This window comes from Carassius gibelio, chromosome B19, assembly GCF_023724105.1.
Source record: "Carassius gibelio isolate Cgi1373 ecotype wild population from Czech Republic chromosome B19, carGib1.2-hapl.c, whole genome shotgun sequence".
Taxonomy (NCBI): domain Eukaryota; kingdom Metazoa; phylum Chordata; class Actinopteri; order Cypriniformes; family Cyprinidae; genus Carassius; species Carassius gibelio.
The window spans coordinates 8,078,407-8,097,495 of NC_068414.1; the positions used below are offsets into that span (position 1 = coordinate 8,078,407).

A 19,089-nucleotide genomic window follows, 5' to 3' on the forward strand; every position below is an offset into this window, starting at 1 on the left:
ATACCAGGTGCTTTAAACTTTTTGGATATTTTTCACGAATTATATAATAATCTTGCAAAAAAAAAAAAAAAAAAAAAGAGTCAATGCCCGATCTCTGAATCTTAGCAGGTTTAGGTCTGGTTAGTACTTGGATGAGAGACCGCCTAGGAATACCAGGCGCTTTAAGCTTTTGGGTTTTCTTTCCTACTTATATAATGTACTGGCGAGTAGATTGGCTGAACTTTAAATAGCCCTCTCTTCGCAGCAGTCTTCGCTTACAGCCATACCAACCTGGCTATGCCCGATCTCGTCTGATCTCGGAAGCTAAGCAGGTTTGGGCCTGGTTAGTACTTGGATGGGAGACCGCCTGGGAATACCAGGTGCTGTAAGCTTTTTGGAAATTTTTCAATTAGTATAGAACAATTTTGCCAAAACATAGAGTCAATGGCCGATCTCTGCATATTAGCAGGTTTGGGCCTTGTTAGTACATGGATGGGAGACTGCCTGGGAATACCAGGTGCTTTAAACTTTTTGGATATTTTTCACAAATTATATAATAATCTTGCAAAAAGAAAAGAGTCAATGCCAGATGTCTGCATATTAGCAGGTTTATGTCTGGTTAGTACTTGGATGGGAGACCGCCTTGAAATACCAGGTGCTGTAAGCTTTTTGGAAAATTTTCACTTAGTATAGAACAATTTTGCCAAAACATGGGCGATCTCTGAATATTAGCAGTTTTGGGCCTGGTTAGTACATGGATGGGAGACTGCCTGGGAATACCAGGTGCTTTAAACTTTTTGGATATTTTTCACGAATTATATAATAATCTTGCAAAAAAAAAAAAAAAAAGAGTCAATGCCTGATCTCTGAATCTTAGCAGGTTTGGGCCTTGTTAGTACATGGATGGGAGACTGCCTGGGAATACCAGGTGCTTTAAACTTTTTGGATATTTTTCACGAATTATATAATAATCATGCAAAAAAAAAAAAGAGTCAATGCCAGATCTCTGCATATTAGCAGGTTTAGGTCTGGTTAGTACTTGGATGGGAGACCATCTTGAAATACCAGGTGCTGTAAGCTTTTTGGAAAATTCTCACTTAGTATAGAACAATTTTGCCAAAACATAGAGTCAATGGCCGATCTCTGAATATTAGCAGGTTTGGGCCTGGTTAGTACATGGATGGGAGACTGCCTGGGAATACCAGGTGCTTTAAACTTTGTGGATATTTTTCATGAATTATATAATAATCTTGCAAAAAAAAAGAGTCAATGGCCGATCTCTAAATATTAGCAGGTTTGGGCCTTGTTAGTACATGGATGGGAGACTGCCTGGGAATACCAGGTGCTGTAAGCTTTTTGGAAATTTTTCACTTAGTATAGAACAATTTTGCCAAAACATGGCCGATCTCTTAATATTAGCAGGTTTGGGCCTGGTTAGTACATGGATGGGAGATTGCCTGGGAATACCAGGTGCTTTAAACTTTGCGGATATTTTTCATGAATTATTTAATAATCTTGCAATAAAAAAAGAGTCAATGGCCGATCTCTGAATATTAGCAGGTTTGGGCCTTGTTAGTACATGGATGGGAGACTGCCTGGGAATACCAGGTGCTTTAAACTTTGTGGATATTTTTCATCAATTTTATAATAATCTTGCAAAAAAAAAAGAGTCAATGGCCGATCTCTGAATATTAGCAGGTTTGGGCCTGGTTAGTACATGGATGGGAGATTGCCTGGGAATACCAGGTGCTTTAAACTTTGTGGATATTTTTCATCAATTTTATAATAATCTTGCAAAAAAAAAAGAGTCAATGGCCGATCTCTGAATATTAGCAGGTTTGGGCCTTGTTAGTACATGGATGGGAGACTGCCTGGGAATACCAGGTGCTTTAAACTTTTTGGATATTTTTCACGAATTACATAATAATCTTGCAAAAAAAAAAAAAAAGAGTCAATGCCTGATCTCTGAATCTTAGCAGGTTTAGGTCTGGTTAGTACTTGGATGAGAGACCGCCTAGGAATACCAGGCGTTTTAAGCTTTTGGCTTTTCTTTCCTACTTATATAATGTACTGGCCAGTAGATTGGCTGAACTTTAAATAGCCCTCTCTTCGGAGCAGTCTTCGCCTACGGCCATACCAACCTGGCTATGCCCGATCTCGTCTGATCTCGGAAGCTAAGAAGGTTTGGGCCTGGTTAGTACTTGGATGGGAGACCGCCTGGGAATACCAGGTGCTGTAAGCTTTTTGGAAATTTTTCACTTAGTATAGAACAATTTTGCCAAAACATAGAGTCAATGGCCGATCTCTGCATATTAGCAGGTTTGGGCCTTGTTAGTACATGGATGGGAGACTGCCTGGGAATACCAGGTGCTTTAAACTTTTTGGATATTTTTCACAAATTATATAATAATCTTGCAAAAAGAAAAGAGTCAATGCCAGATGTCTGCATATTAGCAGGTTTATGTCTGGTTAGTACTTGGATGGGAGACCGCCTTGAAATACCAGGTGCTGTAAGCTTTTTGGAAAATTTTCACCTAGTATAGAACAATTTTGCCAAAACATGGGCGATCTCTGAATATTAGCAGTTTTGGGCCTGGTTAGTACATGGATGGGAGACTGCCTGGGAATACCAGGTGCTTTAAACTTTGTGGATATTTTTCATGAATTATATAATAATCTTGCAAAAAAAAAAGAGTCAATGCCCGATCTCTGAATCTTAGCAGGTTTAGGTCTGGTTAGTACTTGGATGAGAGACCGCCTAGGAATACCAGGCGCTTTAAGCTTCTGGGTTTTCTTTCCTACTTATGTAATGTACTGGCGAGTAGATTGGCTGAACTTTAAATAGCCCTCTCTTCGCAGCAGTCTTCGCTTACGGCCATACCAACCTGAGCGCACTAGAGGCACTAGTGAGCAAAACAGGAAGTGATTGGCCAGAGAGGGGTGAGGGAGGCTCACCCAAACTTTTTGTGTTTTGTTATTTTGTTTGGTTAAAATAAGTGTTTTTGTTTGTAGTTTTTTTGTTATTTTTGTTTTATCTGTGTCCTCCCAACAGCTCTGCTGTTTGGGAGGGATCTGTCGTGGTTTGTTTTTTGTAAAATGGAAGGATTAATGGCAACTGACATGGATTTGACACGAGGAACACGGAGGCAAGTAGAAAATGGACTGGGTTATCGACAAAGAGAAAAGGATTACAATGAAATAACTGATAAGAGGATTTACACAAAAGAAGCGACTGTGGTGGTGGATTTGTCGGAGGTACAAGATGGCAGAGCAGAGGATATTATAAAAGCATTAACAGAAAAGATTGAAGTAACAAGAATTTTAGCAATACGACCTAAGCAGATGAGGGAATATGAGATTACATTGGAGCATGAAGAGGACACTGAGAAACTGGTTGATGGACTAACAATTAAAGGTAAAATTTGTGAAATTAAAAAGTTACACAACAGAGACTTTGTTGTCTCGTTCATGCATTTGCCTGCATACATGAGTGACCAGGAGATTTTAAATAAGCTTGAAGGATGGGGAGTAACACCCATTTCTCAAATCAGAAGGAGATTCTACTCGGGCACCCACATAGAAGATGGAACGAGGTTCCTAAGAGTGCGTTTTCCAAAGGAAGTGGCTTCTTTACCTTACAGCACAAGGATGGAGACGGAGGGTGGTCCTCAATACTTTAGGGTGATACACAGTAAGCAGGTCAAGACCTGTAGACTGTGTATGAGCCCTGAACATATAATGAAGGACTGTCCGGACTTCAAATGTCACAAATGCTCGGAAAGAGGCCATTTTGCGAGAGACTGTACTACGCTGAGGTGCCCAGACTGTAAAATTACTTTGGAAAAATGTGAATGCTGGATGAACAATGAGCAACAGGAAGAAGATCAGGTGAGCGGGCAGATGCATGAGAATGATAATGAGGATGAGCAACAGGAGGACGCAGAAAAATCAAATGAAAAGAACATAGAAAATGGACATGAATTAACAACATTGACACAGGAAGAGGAAGAGACATGGACACCAATGCAGATAACTGCGAGTATACAGAATATACTAGACAAAGTGGAGGAACAAGAAGGAGTCAACGAAGAAGGGGAGCTAGACATTGAGAGTGGAAACATCACGGATGGTGGGAGCACGGGGGCATCGAACAAAAGAAGAAGAGTGAAAAAGGTAACACCAAATATTGAAAAAGCAAGGAAAAGAGTGGTGAAGGAAGTGTTTACAGAAAATCAGGACAGTGGTGGAATTGTAGAAGAGGGAGAAGATGTGGACTAACAAGATGGGGATTTTATCGTTTTTGTTTTACTTTATGGTGTTGAGAATTGTGTCCTTTAATGCAAGAGGCTTATTGAATGTTTTGAAATTTGAAAAGGTGAAAGAGTTGTGTAAAAATGATGATATGATTTTATTGCAAGAAACTAACTGGAAAGGAAATGTAATGGAAGATTTTAAAAGAAAATGGGATGGGGAAATATTTTTTAGTAACGGGGAGAAAAGTCTGGGAGGAGGAGTGGCTATTTTAATTAAAAAAGGGAAAGCTATTATGACAAAACAAATATATGATGATAAAAAAGGGAAATGTATTGCAGTAGAAATTGATTTTGAGGATGAAAATTTTATTGTAGTAAATGTACATGCACCAAATGAGGAAAAGGATAAGAAAATGTATTTTAATGTTTTAAGAGATATAATGGAGAAATGGAAAAGGGTGGTTGTTGCAGGGGATTTTAATACTGTTTTTAGCAAAATAGAAATGGCTAATGGGATGGTTTTTAGGACGGACGGTGGAAGGAAGGAACTTAAATTATTGATGGAAGAAAAAAATATGATTGATGTTTGGAGAGAAAGAAATGAAAAGAAGAGAGAATATTCAAGAAAACAGTTAGTGGGGAATTTTATGTGCCAAACTAGGATAGATTATTTTTTGAGCACAAGAAATTTGGATTGCTTTATTGATGATGTACTTTATAAAGAAACAACTTTAAGTGATCATAAAATGGTTTTAATGAGGATGGATTTTAAAAGGGAAATGAAAGGGCCTGGGGTATGGATTTTAAATACAGAAATCTTAAATCATGAAAGTTTTAAAAATGGGATAGAGAATTTATTAGATGAGGAAATAAAAGATGCAATGTATTTAGAAGATAAAAGACAATGGTGGGAAAATGTGAAATTTGAAATAAAGAAATATTCAATTAATTTCTGTAGGATACTGCAAAAGGTGAAAAGGACAAAGGAAAAAGAAATAAGAAGAACGTTAAAAGAAGAGTTAAACAAAAACGAAGTAAATGTGCAAAAAGTGTTTGAAATGGAGGAGAAGCTGAAAAAAATGGAGGAAGACAAATGCAAGGGAGCGATGTTGAGAAGTAAAGCTAAATACACAATAGAGGGGGAAAAATGTAACAGATTCTTTTTTAATCTCGAAAAAAGTAGAGGAAAAGCTGAAATGATCAAAGAGCTTAAAGACAGAGATGGCCAGTCGGTTTTTAATGCAGGAGAGATTTTAAAAGAAATAGAGACTTTTTATGAAAAGCTTTTTAAATCAGAAGGGGTGGATGAGGAGAAGGGAAATGTTTTGTTGCAAAGGATAACTAGGAAAGTTGGAGAAGAAGATAAAACAGACTGTGAAAAGGAGATAGAAACAGAAGAAATTATACAAGCTATAAACTCCCTAAGAGTAAAAAAGAGTCCAGGAATAGATGGCATTGGAAGTGAATTTTACAAAGTTTTTAAAGAAAAACTTAGTTTGATTTTAAAGGGAATTTATGATGATATTTTTAGGAAAGAAGGAGTCAATCCAAGAATGGGGTTAGGTTTAATGAAAATAATTTATAAGAGACAAGGTGATAAAACAAATTTGAAGAATTTTAGACCCATCACAATGCTAAATACTGATTTTAAGATTTTAGCTAAAGTTTTAGCTAATAGATTGAAGAATGTAATGCCAAGTATAATTGAAACTAATCAAGCATATGGTGTAAAAGGGAGGGACATAGCAGACATTACAAGTAGCATAAGAGACATAATAGGTTATATAAAAGAAAAGGAAAGGAAAGCATATGTTATTAGGTTAGATTTTGAAAAAGCATTTGATAGAGTGGAGCATAAATTCTTATTTTCTGTTTTAAAGAAGTTCGGGTTTGGGGAAAATTTTATTAAATGGATTGCAATTTTATACAAGGATATTTTAACGAAAGTAAAATGTAATGGATTCTTAAGTCAACCTTTTAAAGTTTTAAGGTCCATAAGGCAGGGGTGTCCGTTATCAGCACAGCTTTATTCTTTGGTGGCGGAACCTTTAGGACTTTTAATAAATAAGGAGGAAGGGATAAAAGGAATAAATATGGAAGAGGAAGGGGAATTTAAGAAAATCTTTCAATACGCAGATGATACAACAGTTGTGGTGGAAAATATGGAAAGCGTTAAAAAGGTTATGGAAAAAATGCAATACTATTGTGATGGGACGGGTGCAAAAATCAATGAAGAAAAAACTGTGTATATGAAATTTGGAGGGGTAGTGGATCTAACAGGGGTGTTTAAGTTTATGGAGGTACAGGAAATAAAGATTTTAGGGGTGGTTTTAGCAAAGAATGAAAAAGTGGCAGTAGATAATATGTGGGAAGGGATAGTAGGTGGAATGGAGAGAAGGCTGATTTTTTGGAGAAGCATGTTTTTAAGTTTGAGGGGAAAAATATTAATTGTGAATTTGTTAATGTTGTCTAAAATGTGGTATGTTTTACATGTGATGCCATTGCCAAACTGGGTTTTAAAAAGGATAAAGAAATGTGTTTTAGAGTTTTTATGGGATAAAAAGCCTCCAAGGATTGCTTATTTTACATTAATAGGGCAGCTGAATGAGGGAGGGATGGGTTTAGTGGATGTTGAACAAAAAATGAAAAGTATGAGGGTGAAAGTTGTTAAAAAATATCTGGATAGGACAAACAAAGCTGAATGGAAAAAAATGATGGGTTTTTATCTAAGTAAATGTGGGAATTTTAAATTGGGGGATAATATTTTATGGATGAAACTCAAAAATTGGATGCTAGAGGGTATACCAGGATTTTATCAGGAAGTTTTAAGTGCTTGGAGACTTTTTTTAACAGATGTTGATTTTAATCCGAAGGGGAGGGAAGTTGTTTTAAATCAACCTTTGTTTCTGAATGGAAAGATAAAGCTACAAGAGCAGGATATCTATTTTAAAAAATGGATGAAGGTGGGAATTTTAAAAATACGAGATGTTTTATGGGAATATAAAGAAGGATTTTTACCTTTGCAGGTCATTATAGATGCTATGGAAGAGGAGAAGGAGGATTTTAATATGTCAGGGTTAAGAAGACAATATGAGGATGTAAAAAAGGCAATCCCAAGGCAATGGCTGGATGAAATAAGCAAAGGGGGGAGAAACGAAAACAAAATGGATGTGTTTTTCAAATGGAAAGATAAGTGGGTCGACTTAAATTTGGGAACTGTTGGAATGTTTTACTGGTTTTTTAGAAATTCAGTTTTTAAAAAACCTATTGCTAATGTATTTTGGATGAGGCATTTTAATGAAGTCAACGAGAAAGATATTTGGAAGATCCTAAAATGGCAATGGTTGGATGTGGAACTAGAATGTTTGGATTATTTTATAAGACACAATGTGGTTTTTACTGAAATGAGATTGTGTTTAATGAAAAAAGAAACAAATGCACAGTGCAAAGTATGTAAAAATGCTGATGAAGGTATTTTACACTTGTTTTTATATTGTGAAAAACTGACCCCATTTTTTAAAGAACTAAAAGAGACAATTAATGCTTTGAGGGATAATAAGGGGGATTTGAACTGGGAGATGAATTTTATGTTAGGAATGAATGAGAATAATGCAAATAAGAAACTAATTAATTTATTATTAATTTTGGCAAAAAAGGCAGTTTGGAAAAGGAGAAATGTGGCTAAAAACAGGGATTTTATTTTAAATTTGTGGTTACTGTTTAAAAGGATGGTTGAAGACTATGTTCAAATATTGTATAATTATTTTAAATTGGAAAACAAGGTGGGGAATTTTTACAAAATATTTACAAAAGATGTTGTGTGTATTCTTGGTCAAATGCAAATTGCCATGCCTGAAAAGGATGTTGTTTAGTTTTTTTCTAATGTTTATTTGATTTCATGTAAAAATTATGCTTACTAAATAAAAAAAAAAAAAAAAAAAAAAAAAAAAGCCATGCCTGACCTCGTCTGATCTCGGAAGCTAAGCAGGTTTGGGCCTGGTTAGTACTTGGATGGGAGACTACCTGGGAATACCAGGTGCTTTAAACTTTGTGGATATTTTTCATGAATTATATAAAAATCTTGCAAAAAAAAAGAGTCAATGGCCGATCTCTAAATATTAGCAGGTTTGGGCCTTGTTAGTACATGGATGGGAGACTGCCTGGGAATACCAGGTGCTGTAAGCTTTTTGGAAATTTTTCACTTAGTATAGAACAATTTTGCCAAAACATGGCCGATCTCTGAATATTAGCAGGTTTGGGCCTGGTTAGTACATGGATGGGAGACTGCCTGGGAATACCAGGTGCTTTAAACTTTTTGGATATTTTTCACGAATTATATAATAATCTTGCAAAAAAAAAAAAAGAGTCAATGGCCGATCTCTGAATATTAGCAGGTTTGGGCCTGGTTAGTACATGGATGGGAGACTGCCTGGGAATACCAAGTGCTTTAAACTTTGTGGATATTTTTCATGAATTATATAATAATCTTGCAAAAAAGAGAGTCAATGGCCGATCTCTAAATATTAGCAGGTTTGGGCCTTGTTAGTACATGGATGGGAGACTGCCTGGGAATACCAGGTGCTTTAAACTTTTTGGATATTTTTCACGAATTATATAATAATCATGCAAAAAAAAAAAAAAAGAGTCAATGCCAGATCTCTGCATATTAGCAGGTTTAGGTCTGGTTAGTTCTTGGATGGGAGACTGTCTTGAAATACCAGGTGCTGTAAGCTTTTTGGAAAATTTTCACTTAGTATAGATCAACTTTGCCAAAACATAGAGTCAATGGCCGATCTCTGAATATTAGCAGGTTTGGGCCTTGTTAGTACATGGATGGGAGACTGCCTGGGAATACCAGGTGCTGTAAGCTTTTTGGAAATTTTTCACTTAGTATAGAACAATTTTGCCAAAACATGGCCGATCTCTGAATATTAGCAGGTTTGGGCCTTGTTAGTACATGGATGGGAGACTGCCTGGGAATACCAGGTGCTTTAAACTTTTTGGATATTTTTCACGAATTATATAATAATCATGCAAAAAAAAAAAAAAAAAAAAAAGAGTCAATGCCCGATCTCTGAATCTTAGCAGGTTTAGGTCTGGTTAGTACTTGGATGAGAGACCGCCTAGGAATACCAGGCGCTTTAAGCTTCTGGGTTTTCTTTCCTACTTATATAATGTACTGGCGAGTAGATTGGCTGAACTTTAAATAGCCCTCTCTTCGCAGCAGTCTTCGCTTACGGCCATACCAACCTGGCCATGCCTGACCTCGTCTGATCTCGGAAGCTAAGCAGGTTTGGGCCTGGTTAGTATTTGGATGGGAGACTGCCTGGGAATACCAGGTGCTTTAAACTTTGTGGATATTTTTCATGAATTATATAATAATCTTGCAAAAAAAAAGAGTCAATGGCCGATCTCTAAATATTAGCAGGTTTGGGCCTTGTTAGTACATGGATGGGAGACTGCCTGGGAATACCAGGTGCTTTAAACTTTGTGGATATTTTTCATGAATTATTTAATAATCTTGCAATAAAAAAAGAGTCAATGGCCGATCTCTGAATATTAGCAGGTTTGGGCCTTGTTAGTACATGGATGGGAGACTGCCTGGGAATACCAGGTGCTTTAAACTTTTTGGATATTTTTCACTTAGTATAGAACAATTTTGCCAAAACATGGCCGATCTCTGAATATTAGCAGGTTTGGGCCTGGTTAGTACATGGATGGGAGATTGCCTGGGAATACCAGGTGCTTTAAACTTTGTGGATATTTTTCATCAATTTTATAATAATCGTGCAAAAAAAAAAAGAGTCAATGGCCGATCTCTGAATATTAGCAGGTTTGGGCCTTGTTAGTACATGGATGGGAGACTGCCTGGGAATACCAGGTGCTTTAAACTTTTAGGATATTTTTCACGAATTACATAATAATCTTGCAAAAAAAAAAAAAGAGTCAATGCCTGATCTCTGAATCTTAGCAGGTTTAGGTCTGGTTAGTACTTGGATGAGAGACCGCCTAGGAATACCAGGCGTTTTAAGCTTTTGGCTTTTCTTTCCTACTTATATAATGTACTGGCCAGTAGATTGGCTGAACTTTAAATAGCCCTCTCTTCGGAGCAGTCTTCGCCTACGGCCATACCAACCTGGCTATGCCCGATCTCGTCTGATCTCGGAAGCTAAGAAGGTTTGGGCCTGGTTAGTACTTGGATGGGAGACCGCCTGGGAATACCAGGTGCTGTAAGCTTTTTGGAAATTTTTCACTTAGTATAGAACAATTTTGCCAAAACATAGAGTCAATGGCCGATCTCTGCATATTAGCAGGTTTGGGCCTTGTTAGTACATGGATGGGAGACTGCCTGGGAATACCAGGTGCTTTAAACTTTTTGGATATTTTTCACAAATTATATAATAATCTTGCAAAAAGAAAAGAGTCAATGCCAGATGTCTGCATATTAGCAGGTTTATGTCTGGTTAGTACTTGGATGGGAGACCGCCTTGAAATACCAGGTGCTGTAAGCTTTTTGGAAAATTTTCACCTAGTATAGAACAATTTTGCCAAAACATGGGCGATCTCTGAATATTAGCAGTTTTGGGCCTGGTTAGTACATGGATTGGAGACTGCCTGGGAATACCAGGTGCTTTAAACTTTTTGGATATTTTTCACGAATTATATAATAATCTTGCAAAAAAAAAAAAAAAAAAAAAAAGAGTCAATGCCCGATCTCTGAATCTTAGCAGGTTTAGGTCTGGTTAGTACTTGGATGAGAGACCGCCTAGGAATACCAGGTGCTTTAAGCTTTTGGGTTTTCTTTCCTACTTATATAATGTACTGGCGAGTAGATTGGCTGAACTTTAAATAGCCCTCTCTTCGCAGCAGTCTTCGCTTACGGCCATACCAACCTGGATATGCCCGATCTCGTCTGATCTCGGAAGCTAAGCAGGTTTGGGCCTGGTTAGTACTTGGATGGGAGACCGCCTGGGAATACCAGGTGCTGTAAGCTTTTTGGAAATTTTTCAATTAGTATAGAACAATTTTGCCAAAACATAGAGTCAATGGCCGATCTCTGCATATTAGCAGGTTTGGGCCTTGTTAGTACATGGATGGGAGACTGCCTGGGAATACCAGGTGCTTTAAACTTTTTGGATATTTTTCACAAATTACATAATAATCTTGCAAAAAGAAAAGAGTCAATGCCAGATGTCTGCATATTAGCAGGTTTATGTCTGGTTAGTACTTGGATGGGAGACCGCCTTGAAATACCAGGTGCTGTAAGCTTTTTGGAAAATTTTCACTTAGTATAGAACAATTTTGCCAAAACATGGGCGATCTCTGAATATTAGCAGTTTTGGGCCTGGTTAGTACATGGATGGGAGACTGCCTGGGAATACCAGGTGCTTTAAACTTTTTGGATATTTTTCACGAATTATATAATAATCTTGCAAAAAAAAAAAAAAAGAGTCAATGCCCGATCTCTGAATCTTAGCAGGTTTAGGTCTGGTTAGTACTTGGATGAGAGACCGCCTAGGAATACCAGGTGCTTTAAGCTTTTGGGTTTTCTTTCCTACTTATATAATGTACTGGCGAGTAGATTGGCTGAACTTTAAATAGCCCTCTCTTCGCAGCAGTCTTCGCTTACGGCCATACCAACCTGGCTATGCCCGATCTCGTCTGATCTCGGAAGCTAAGCAGGTTTGGGCCTGGTTAGTACTTGGATGGGAGACCGCCTGGGAATACCAGGTGCTGTAAGCTTTTTGGAAATTTTTCACTTAGTATAGAACAATTTTGCCAAAACATAGAGTCAATGGCCGATCTCTGCATATTAGCAGGTTTGGGCCTTGTTAGTACATGGATGGGAGACTGTCTGGGAATACCAGGTGCTTTAAACTTTTTGGATATTTTTCACGAATTATATAAAAATCTTGCAAAAAAAAAAGTCAATGCCAGATCTCTGCATATTAGCAGGTTTAGGTCTGGTTAGTACTTGGATGGGAGACCGTCTTGAAATACCAGGTGCTGTAAGCTTTTTGAAAAATTTTCACTTAGTATAGAACATTTTTGCCAAAACATAGAGTCAATGGCCGATCTCTGAATATTAGCAGGTTTGGGCCTTGTTAGTACATGGATGGGAGACTTCCTGGGAATACCAGGTGCTTTAAACTTTTTGGATATTTTTCACGAATTATATAATAATCTTGCAAAAAAAAAAAGAGTCAATGCCCGATCTCTGCATATTAGCAGGTTTAGGTCTGGTTAGTACTTGGATGGGAGACCGCCTTGAAATACCAGGTGCTGTAAGCTTTTTGGAAAATGTTCACTTAGTATAGAACAATTTTGCCAAAACATAGAGTCAATGGCCGATCTCTGAATTTTAGCAGGTTTGGGCCTGGTAAGTACATGGATGGGAGATTGCCTGGGAATACCAGGTGCTTTAAACTTTTTGGATATTTTTCACGAATTATATAATAATCTTGCAAAAAAAAAGAGTCAATGGCCGATCTCTGAATATTAGCAGGTTTGGGCCTTGTTAGTACATGGATGGGAGACTTCCTGGGAATACCATGTGCTTTAAACTTTTTGGATATTTTTCACGAATTATATAATAATCTTGCAAAAAAAAAAGAGTCAATGCCCGATCTCTGCATATTAGCAGGTTTAGGTCTGGTTAGTACTTGGATGGGAGACCGACTTGAAATACCAGGTGCTGTAAGCTTTTTGGAAAATGTTCACTTAGTATAGAACAATTTTGCCAAAACATAGAGTCAATGGCCGATCTCTGAATTTTAGCAGGTTTGGGCCTGGTAAGTACATGGATGGGAGATTGCCTGGGAATACCAGGTGCTTTAAACTTTTTGGATATTTTTCACAAATTATATAATAATCTTGCAAAAAAAAAAGAGTCAATGCCAGATCTCTGCATATTAGCAGGTTTAGGTCTGGTTAGTACTTGGATGGGAGACCGCCTTGAAATATCAGGTGCTGTAAGCTTTTTGGAAAATTTTCACTTAGTATAGAACAATTTTGCCAAAACATGGGCGATCTCTGAATATTAGCAGGTTTGGGCCTTGTTAGTACATGGATGGGAGACTGCCTGGGAATACCAGGTGCTTTAAACTTTTTGGATATTTTTCACGAATTATATAATAATCTTGCAAAAAAAAAAGAGTCAATGGCCGATCTCTGAATATTAGCAGGTTTGGGCCTTGTTAGTACATGGATGGGAGACTGCCTGGGAATACCAGGTGCTTTAAACTTTTTGGATATTTTTCACGAATTATATAATAATCTTGCAAAAAAAAAAAAAGAGTCAATGCCAGATCTCTGCATATTAGCAGGTTTACGTCTGGTTAGTACTTGGATGGGAGACCGTCTTGAAATACCAGGTGCTGTAAGCTTTTTGGAAAATGTTCACTTAGTATAGAACAATTTTGCCAAAACATAGAGTCAATGGCCGATCTCTGAATATTAGCAGGTTTGGGCCTGGTTAGTACATGGATGGGAGACTGCCTGGGAATACCAGGTGCTTTAAACTTTTTGGATATTTTTCACGAATTATATAATAATCTTGCAAAAAAAAAAAAAAAAAAGAGTCAATGCCCGATCTCTGAGTCTTAGCAGGTTTAGGTCTGGTTAGTACTTGGATGAGAGACCGCCTAGGAATACCAGGTGCTTTAAGCTTTTGGGTTTTCTTTCCTACTTATATAATGTACTGGCGAGTAGATTGGCTGAACTTTAAATAGCCCTCTCTTCGCAGCAGTCTTCGCTTACGGCCATACCAACCTGGCTATGCCCGATCTCGTCTGATCTCGGAAGCTAAGCAGGTTTGGGCCTGGTTAGTACTTGGATGGGAGACCGTCTTGAAATACCAGGTGCTGTAAGCTTTTTGGAAATTTTTCACTTAGTATAGAACAATTTTGCCAAAACATAGAGTCAATGGCCGATCTCTGCATATTAGCAGGTTTGGGCCTTGTTAGTACATGGATGGGAGACTGCCTGGGAATACCAGGTGCTTTAAACTTTTTGGATATTTTTCACAAATTATATAATAATCTTGCAAAAAAAAAGAGTCAATGCCAGATCTCTGCATATTAGCAGGTTTAGGTCTGGTTAGTACTTGGATGGGAGACCGCCTTGAAATACCAGGTGCTGTAAGCTTTTTGGAAAATTTTCACTTAGTATAGAACAATTTTGCCAAAACATGGGCGATCTCTGAATATTAGCAGGTTTGGGCCTGGTTAGTACATGGATGGGAGACTGCCTGGGAATACCAGGTGCTTTAAACTTTTTGGATATTTTTCACGAATTATATAATAATCTTGCAAAAAAAAAAAGAGTCAATGGCCGATCTCTGAATATTAGCAGGTTTGGGCCTTGTTAGTACATGGATGGGAGACTGCCTGGGAATACCAGGTGCTTTAAACTTTTTGGATATTTTTCACGAATTATATAATAATCTTGCAAAAAAAAAAAAAAAGAGTCAATGCCTGATCTCTGAATCTTAGCAGGTTTAGGTCTGGTTAGTACTTGGATGAGAGACCGCCTAGGAATACCAGGCGTTTTAAGCTTTTGGCTTTTCTTTCCTACTTATATAATGTACTGGCCAGTAGATTGGCTGAACTTTAAATAGCCCTCTCTCTTCGGAGCAGTCTTCGCTTACGGCCATACCAACCTCGCTATGCCCGATCTCGTCTGATCTCGGAAGCTAAGCAGGATTGGGCCTGGTTAGTACTTGGATGGGAGACCGCCTGGGAATAACAGGTGCTGTAAGCTTTTTGGAAATTTTTCACTTAGTATAGAACAATTTTGCCAAAACTTAGAGTCAATGGCCGATCTCTGCATATTAGCAGGTTTGGGCCTGGTTAGTACTTGGATGGGAGACCGCCTGGGAGTACCAGGTGCTGCAAGCTCTTTGGAAATTTTTCACTTAGTATAGAACAATTTTGCCAAAACATAGAGTCATTGGCCGATCTCTGAATATTAGCAGGTTTGGGCCTGGTTAGTACATGGATGGGAGACTGCCTGGGAATACCAGGTGCTTTAAACTTTGTGGATATTTTTCATGAATTATATAATAATCTTGCAAAAAAAAAAAGAGTCAATGGCCGATCTCTGAATATTAGCAGGTTTGGGCCTTGTTAGTACATGGATGGGAGACTGCCTGGGAATACCAGGTGCTTTAAACTTTTTGGATATTTTTCACGAATTATATAATAATCTTGCAAAAAAAAAAAGAGTCAATGCCAGATCTCTGCATATTAGCAGGTTTAGGTCTGGTTAGTACTTGGATGGGAGACTGTCTTGAAATACCAGGTGCTGTAAGCTTTTTGGAAATTTTTCACTTAGTATAGAACAATTTTGCCAAAACATGGCCGATCTCTGAATATTAGCAGGTTTGGGCCTTGTTAGTACATGGATGGGAGATTGCCTGGGAATACCAGGTGCTTTAAACTTTGTGGATATTTTTCATCAATTTTATAATAATCTTGCAAAAAAAAAAGAGTCAATGGCCGATCTCTGAATATTAGCAGGTTTGGGCCTTGTTAGTACATGGATGGGAGACTGCCTGGGAATACCAGGTGCTTTAAACTTTTTGGATATTTTTCACGAATTACATAATAATCTTGCAAAAAAAAAAAAAGAGTCAATGCCTGATCTCTGAATCTTAGCAGGTTTAGGTCTGGTTAGTACTTGGATGAGAGACCGCCTAGGAATACCAGGCGTTTTAAGCTTTTGGCTTTTCTTTCCTACTTATATAATGTACTGGCCAGTAGATTGGCTGAACTTTAAATAGCCCTCTCTTCGGAGCAGTCTTCGCCTACGGCCATACCAACCTGGCTATGCCCGATCTCGTCTGATCTCGGAAGCTAAGAAGGTTTGGGCCTGGTTAGTACTTGGATGGGAGACCGCCTGGGAATACCAGGTGCTGTAAGCTTTTTGGAAATTTTTCACTTAGTATAGAACAATTTTGCCAAAACATAGAGTCAATGGCCGATCTCTGCATATTAGCAGGTTTGGGCATTGTTAGTACATGGATGGGAGACTGCCTGGGAATACCAGGTGCTTTAAACTTTTTGGATATTTTTCACGAATTATATAAAAATCTTGCAAAAAAAAAAGTCAATGCCAGATCTCTGCATATTAGCAGGTTTAGGTCTGGTTAGTACTTGGATGGGAGACCGTCTTGAAATACCAGGTGCTGTAAGCTTTTTGAAAAATTTTCACTTAGTATAGAACATTTTTGCCAAAACATAGAGTCAATGGCCGATCTCTGAATATTAGCAGGTTTGGGCCTTGTTAGTACATGGATGGGAGACTTCCTGGGAATACCAGGTGCTTTAAACTTTTTGGATATTTTTCACGAATTATATAAAAATCTTGCAAAAAAAAAAGTCAATGCCAGATCTCTGCATATTAGCAGGTTTAGGTCTGGTTAGTACTTGGATGGGAGACCGTCTTGAAATACCAGGTGCTGTAAGCTTTTTGAAAAATTTTCACTTAGTATAGAACATTTTTGCCAAAACATAGAGTCAATGCCCGATCTCTGCATATTAGTAGGTTTAGGTCTGGTTAGTACTTGGATGGGAGACCGCCTTGAAATACCAGGTGCTGTAAGCTTTTTGGAAAATGTTCACTTAGTATAGAACAATTTTGCCAAAACATAGAGTCAATGGCCGATCTCTGAATTTTAGCAGGTTTGGGCCTGGTAAGTACATGGATGGGAGATTGCCTGTGAATACCAGGTGCTTTAAACTTTTTGGATATTTTTCACGAATTATATAATAATCTTGCAAAAAAAAAAGAGTCAATGGCCGATCTCTGAATATTAGCAGGTTTGGGCCTTGTTAGTACATGGATGGGAGACTTCCTGGGAATACCAGGTGCTTTAAACTTTTTGGATATTTTTCACGAATTATATAATAATCTTGCAAAAAAAAAAGAGTCAATGCCAGATCTCTGCATATTAGCAGGTTTACGTCTGGTTAGTACTTGGATGGGAGACCGTCTTGAAATACCAGGTGCTGTAAGCTTTTTGGAAAATGTTCACTTAGTATAGAACAATTTTGCCAAAACATAGAGTCAATGGCCGATCTCTGAATATTAGCAGGTTTGGGCCTGGTTAGTACATGGATGGGAGACTGCCTGGGAATACCAGGTGCTTTAAACTTTTTGGATATTTTTCACGAATTATATAATAATCTTGCAAAAAAAAAAAAAAAAAGAGTCAATGCCCGATCTCTGAGTCTTAGCAGGTTTAGGTCTGGTTAGTACTTGGATGAGAGACCGCCTAGGAATACCAGGTGCTTTAAGCTTTTGGGTTTTCTTTCCTACTTATATAATGTACTGGCGAGTAGATTGGCTGAACTTTAAATAGCCCTCTCTTCGCAGCAGTCTTCGCTTACGGCCATACCAACCTGGCTATGCCCGATCTCGTCTGATCTCGGAAGCTAAGCAGGTTTGGGCCTGGTTAGTACTTGGATGGGAGACCGCCTGGGAATACCAGGTGCTGTAAGCTTTTTGGAAATTTTTCACTTAGTATAGAACAATTTTGCCAAAACATAGAGTCAATGGCCGATCTCTGCATATTAGCAGGTTTGGGCCTTGTTAGTACATGGATGGGAGACTGCCTGGGAATACCAGGTGCTTTAAACTTTTTGGATATTTTTCACAAATTATATAATAATCTTGCAAAAAGAAAAGAGTCAATGCCAGATCTCTGCATATTAGCAGGTTTATGTCTGGTTAGTACTTGGATGGGAGACCGCCTTGAAATACCAGGTGCTGTAAGCTTTTTGGAAAATTTTCACTTAGTATAGAACAATTTTGCCAAAACATGGGCGATCTCTGAATATTAGCAGTTTTGGGCCTGGTTAGTACATGGATGGGAGACTGCCTGGGAATACCAGGTGCTTTAAACTTTTTGGATATTTTTCACGGATTATATAATAATCTTGCAAAAAAAAAAAAGAGTCAATGCCCGATCTCTGAATCTTAGCACGTTTAGGTCTGGTTAGTACTTGGATGAGAGACCGCCTAGGAATACCAGAAGTTTTAAGCTTTTGGGTTTTCTTTCCTACTTATATAATGTACTGCCAGTAGATTGGCTGAACTTTAAATAGCCCTCTCTTCGGAGCAGTCTTCGCTTACGGCCATACCAACCTGAGGGCGTTAGAGAGCTACAGGAAGTGTTGGCTGCAGTTGGGAGAGGAAGGCTCTCCTCCATTTAGATTTTTCTGTTATTGTTTGTTTTGTGAGTTGATTTTGGACTTTTAGTTTATTTTTTGTGTGGTTTTTCAGTTTTAAACCACCTAACAGCAGCGTCTTGCTGGCTGGAGGGTGGTTAATTTTTTGTTTGTGTTTTTGTACAATGGATGGATTATTGGCAAACGACACTGGACTGGCTGGAGAGAGACGCATGGCAAACGACCCTGGATTGGAGTATCGACAACGAGCAGGACACGGTAAAAAACAAGATGCAAAAGATAAATTTGGTGAAAGGAAATATTTAAAGGAGGCAACTGTGATTGTGAATGTGGAGAACGTAAATGAGGTGAGAGCTGTGGATATTATTAAAGCGGTGACGGACAAATGTGGATATGGGAAAATCTTAGCACTAAGGCCAAGACAAGGAAAGGAATATGAACTGACAATGGAAAAAGAAGAAACATGTGATGAACTGACTGAGGGATTGTTAATTAAAGGAGTGAACTGTGAAATAACGAAACTGCAAAATAGAGATTATGTTGTTTCCTTCATGCACCTGCCCGTCTACCTTGATGATAAAGACATTTTTAGAAAATTGGAGGGATGGGGAGTTAATCCCATATCAAAATTAAAAAGAAGATGCTACCCGGGCACTGAAATAGAG

The 19,089-nt window shown here is 38.1% G+C and overlaps 9 non-coding genes and 1 pseudogene across 9 annotated transcripts; all 10 read left to right on the forward strand.

Moving 5' to 3' along the window:
* Positions 1 to 252: 252 nt before the first annotated feature.
* On the forward strand, positions 253 to 371 carry LOC127980891 (5S ribosomal RNA). Its single transcript, XR_008159892.1, has one exon. It is a non-coding gene; the product is annotated as a 5S ribosomal RNA (ribosomal RNA).
* Positions 372 to 2,102: 1,731 nt separating this feature from the next.
* LOC127981433 (5S ribosomal RNA) lies at positions 2,103 to 2,221 on the forward strand. The gene has a single exon (XR_008160395.1). It is a non-coding gene; the product is annotated as a 5S ribosomal RNA (ribosomal RNA).
* A 7,243-nt stretch (positions 2,222 to 9,464) lies between these two features.
* LOC127979891 (uncharacterized) lies at positions 9,465 to 9,583 on the forward strand (annotated as a pseudogene).
* Positions 9,584 to 10,350: 767 nt separating this feature from the next.
* Positions 10,351 to 10,469, forward strand: LOC127981434 (5S ribosomal RNA). The gene has a single exon (XR_008160396.1). It is a non-coding gene; the product is annotated as a 5S ribosomal RNA (ribosomal RNA).
* Positions 10,470 to 11,107: 638 nt separating this feature from the next.
* Positions 11,108 to 11,226, forward strand: LOC127979769 (5S ribosomal RNA). The gene has a single exon (XR_008158868.1). It is a non-coding gene; the product is annotated as a 5S ribosomal RNA (ribosomal RNA).
* A 630-nt stretch (positions 11,227 to 11,856) lies between these two features.
* Positions 11,857 to 11,975, forward strand: LOC127980868 (5S ribosomal RNA). Its single transcript, XR_008159870.1, has one exon. It is a non-coding gene; the product is annotated as a 5S ribosomal RNA (ribosomal RNA).
* Positions 11,976 to 13,985: 2,010 nt separating this feature from the next.
* Positions 13,986 to 14,104, forward strand: LOC127981444 (5S ribosomal RNA). Its single transcript, XR_008160405.1, has one exon. It is a non-coding gene; the product is annotated as a 5S ribosomal RNA (ribosomal RNA).
* Positions 14,105 to 14,874: 770 nt separating this feature from the next.
* LOC127979786 (5S ribosomal RNA) lies at positions 14,875 to 14,993 on the forward strand. Its single transcript, XR_008158884.1, has one exon. It is a non-coding gene; the product is annotated as a 5S ribosomal RNA (ribosomal RNA).
* Positions 14,994 to 16,036: 1,043 nt separating this feature from the next.
* Positions 16,037 to 16,155, forward strand: LOC127981436 (5S ribosomal RNA). Its single transcript, XR_008160398.1, has one exon. It is a non-coding gene; the product is annotated as a 5S ribosomal RNA (ribosomal RNA).
* A 1,462-nt stretch (positions 16,156 to 17,617) lies between these two features.
* Positions 17,618 to 17,736, forward strand: LOC127980880 (5S ribosomal RNA). Its single transcript, XR_008159881.1, has one exon. It is a non-coding gene; the product is annotated as a 5S ribosomal RNA (ribosomal RNA).
* Positions 17,737 to 19,089: the final 1,353 nt, after the last annotated feature.